Consider the following 3945-nt stretch of genomic DNA (forward strand, 5'->3'; position numbering starts at 1 on the left):
GGTCTGCTCCAGGGGAATCCACGGCAGTCGTCTGCAGCCTCATCCGCTTGATGCGTTAGGGGCTGGTTGTCGGACGGTGCCGTTTTACCACGATATCGAGGTGTGTTCCGTGTCGTCCTCGGGCGATTCAGATGCGAAAGCGCCGAAGACGCGGGCGTGACCCGTCGTCTGGCGGCTTTGCAGTCTCGGCTCCGTTGCTAGTTCCGGCCGGTCCACCGACAGTGCAGCGGGCTTGGGCAACCCGCACGGCGCGACCGAGTCGATGCAACGAAAAAGAGCGAGCATGAACGTGCTTCTTGCCGCACGGCTCCCACTCGTCTTTCGGGAAGGTTGTGCCGTAGCGAGCTCGAACGCCGTCATCTCGGAGTGCAAAATAAGCGTGTTGGGGCGCCTGAAGGTGGCCTCCGCCGCACACAGACTGCGTCCGGCCCGCCGAGGGCGAGGACGGACGCGCAGTCGAACGATTACCTGGTTGATCCTGCCAGTAATCATATGCTTGTCTCAAAGATTAAGCCATGCATGTCTAAGTACATGCCGAAATAAGGCGAAACCGCGAATGGCTCATTAAATCAGTTATGGTTCCTTAGATCGTTTCTTCCTACTTGGATAACTGTGGCAATTCTAGAGCTAATACATGCAGTGAGCCTGGAGCCCTTTGGGTAACGGGTGCTTTTATTAGACCAAGATCGATCGGGTTTCGGCCCGTATTGTGTGGTGACTCTGGATAACTTTGTGCTGATCGCATGGCCACGAGCCGGCGACGTTTCTTTCAAGTGTCTGCCTTATCAACTTTCGATGGTAGGTTACTTGCTTACCATGGTTGTTACGGGTAACGGAGAATCAGGGTTCGATTCCGGAGAGGGAGCCTGAGAAACGGCTACCACATCCAAGGAAGGCAGCAGGCGCGCAAATTACCCACTCCCGGCACGGGGAGGTAGTGACGAAAAATAACAATACGGGACTCTTTTGAGGCCCCGTAATTGAAATGAGTACACTCTAAATCCTTTAACGAGGATCAATTGGAGGGCAAGTCTGGTGCCAGCAGCCGCGGTAATTCCAGCTCCAATAGCGTATACTAAAGCTGCTGCGGTTAAAAAGCTCGTAGTTGGATCTCAGTTCCAGACGAGTAGTGCATCTACCCGATGCGACGGCTCGGACTGAACATCATGCCGGTTCTTTCTTGGTGCACTTCATTGTGTGCCTCGAGATGGCCGGTGCTTTTACTTTGAAAAAATTAGAGTGCTCAACGCAGGCGAGTCGCCTGAATAAACTTGCATGGAATAATAGAACAAGACCTCGTTTCTGTTCTGTTGGTTTTTGGAATACGAGGTAATGATTAAGAGGGACGGACGGGGGCATTCGTATTGCGGCGCTAGAGGTGAAATTCTTGGACCGTCGCAAGACGAACTACTGCGAAAGCATTTGCCAAGAATGTTTTCATTGATCAAGAACGAAAGTCAGAGGTTCGAAGGCGATCAGATACCGCCCTAGTTCTGACCATAAACGATGCCAACCAGCGATCCGCCTGAGTTACTCAAATGACTCGGCGGGCAGCTTCCGGGAAACCAAAGTATTTGGGTTCCGGGGGAAGTATGGTTGCAAAGCTGAAACTTAAAGGAATTGACGGAAGGGCACCACCAGGAGTGGAGCCTGCGGCTTAATTTGACTCAACACGGGAAAACTTACCCGGCCCGGACACTGGGAGGATTGACAGATTGAGAGCTCTTTCTTGATTCGGTGGATGGTGGTGCATGGCCGTTCTTAGTTGGTGGAGCGATTTGTCTGGTTAATTCCGATAACGAACGAGACTCTAGCCTATTAAATAGGTGCGGGGTTCCCAGCACCTTACAACCTTCTTAGAGGGACAAGCGGCTCCTAGCCGCACGAAACAGAGCAATAACAGGTCTGTGATGCCCTTAGATGTCCGGGGCCGCACGCGCGCTACACTGAAGGAAGCAGCGTGTCTTTATCCCTGTCTGAAAAGACTGGGTAACCCGTGGAACTTCTTTCGTGATTGGGATAGGGGCTTGCAATTGTTCCCCTTGAACGAGGAATTCCCAGTAAGCGCGAGTCATAAGCTCGCGTTGATTACGTCCCTGCCCTTTGTACACACCGCCCGTCGCTACTACCGATTGAATGATTTAGTGAGGTCTTCGGACCGATGTCCGGCGCGGCCTTTCGGTTGCGCCGGTCTGTTGGAAAGATGACCAAACTTGATCATTTAGAGGAAGTAAAAGTCGTAACAAGGTTTCCGTAGGTGAACCTGCGGAAGGATCATTAACGGATTGTGAAGGGTGAGCGCCTCAGCTGCGTCTGCGCCCGACACTTTCTGCCGCTGACCCCGTTTGGACGCGGGGTCGGCTTTTCCCCACGGGGCTGCCTGAATGTGGAGCGGCACCCCGTGACAAATTGTTGCGCCCAGCGGACGCCAACACCGCGACCTTGGACGGTCGGCCAGGTGGCGGACGCGGGTACAAACGGCGCAACGCACTCATAGGTCGGCTTTCGACCCGCCACTGCACCGTGGCTCGAAGCGCTCGAAATGCGCGACCCGACCGCTGCGGGACCGCCTAGTACTGTAAACAGGAGCGGCGGAGCGCGAACGGCGAGTCGTGGTTACGTCGGTAGAAGGCGAGGCTGCGCGTTCCCGAAACGCCAGCCGAGTGCCCTCCCGACCGTTCGAGCGTGCAAGAACGAGACCCGACAATCGCGCGGCGACTGCCAAGTACGAGAGGAACGGCACAAGCGTCGGCGGTCGGTCAAGGAACTGGCGATGTGACGGGTCCGCTGTGCACCAGTGCATACCGTCCCGCCGTCCGCGGCAAGCGCCTCCGCGTCCTCGGGTGACGGAGGCTGCCGGTCGGTTCTTGCAGGCGAGGGATCTCGCTGGCACCGGTTCGCGTTGACGCGCGGCCGGTCATGGCACGGCGATGCGACGGCCGAGGTGCGCAGTACTCGATGGAGGAACCGCACGCTCCGATGACCGTCCCGCCCTCCGCGGCGTATGCGTACCGACCGTAATGGTTGCAGCAGCGCCGGCCGGCTTTTGAATTCGCCACACGAAACACGGTGCGAGATCGCGGTTAGGGGAGCGTCGACGTTGCCAGGCGTTTTGCTTGCTGCCGAGGGAAAGGCGGCACGGCCACGTCGCGCTCGTCGCGATTAGCGGGTCTGCGCGCTTTGGGAAGGTGCCGCAACGACTTGCCGAAAGAGGAAGCACGGAAGAACGAGGGACTTGGACGTCCCGACAATTGAACGCACTTGCGGCCAGGCCCTTGCTGGCTTCGTTCTTCCGCCTCGAGTAGGCTCGTACGCGGCTCCGGCGCCGAAAGTGGTCCTTGGCACCGACTTCGGTGGACGTGGGAAGTGCCGCGCAAGTACGGCGCGCCTGGCTCCACCTGTTGGCTAAAGTAGGCAGCCGGATCGGCATTTTGGTGTGCGGTGGCAAACCGTGGATGCGAAAAAAGCTTGTGCGATTTCGTGGAACAAAAAGCGGGGGTCCCCCTTTTTATGCGGAGGAGACCGACCCGCCCGCCGTGGTGAACCGCGACGCCACGGTAAAAACGGGAGAGGCTTGTCGATGGGACCGTGCATCCCGCGCTCCACGGAGGCCGGGAGGCGGCCGCCCGAGGAAATGTGTAGCCGTCGAGGCCCGCATCTGCGTGCACTCTTATCCAAATGGGTGTACCGCAGGCATTTTCTGGTTAGGCGGGCCAATGAGAGCGAGCACACAACGATACCTACGGGTCCGGCTTGGAGAACCGGCTTCGACGCCTCCCGAGTATTTATAGAGGGGTGGACCACGAAAGCACTCGCAAGTAGCGGAAGCGAAACGCCGTCCGAAACACACCGTTTGCTCGATTTGCGGCAGCCGAAAAAGGCGCGGCAGAGTTTTGGAGTCCAAGCGTGCGCTGAAAAGCGCCCTTCTTGGCCACTGTTTGGCCG

The 3945-nt window shown here is 57.4% G+C and overlaps 1 non-coding gene across 1 annotated transcript; it reads left to right on the forward strand.

The window, feature by feature from the left end:
* Positions 1-465: 465 nt before the first annotated feature.
* Positions 466-2280, forward strand: LOC142792967 (small subunit ribosomal RNA). The gene has a single exon (XR_012891343.1). It is a non-coding gene; the product is annotated as a small subunit ribosomal RNA (ribosomal RNA).
* The last annotated feature ends 1665 nt before the right edge of the window (positions 2281-3945 follow it).

Source organism: Rhipicephalus microplus, unplaced genomic scaffold (genome assembly GCF_043290135.1).
Source record: "Rhipicephalus microplus isolate Deutch F79 unplaced genomic scaffold, USDA_Rmic scaffold_265, whole genome shotgun sequence".
Classification (NCBI taxonomy): Eukaryota; Metazoa; Arthropoda; class Arachnida; order Ixodida; family Ixodidae; genus Rhipicephalus; species Rhipicephalus microplus.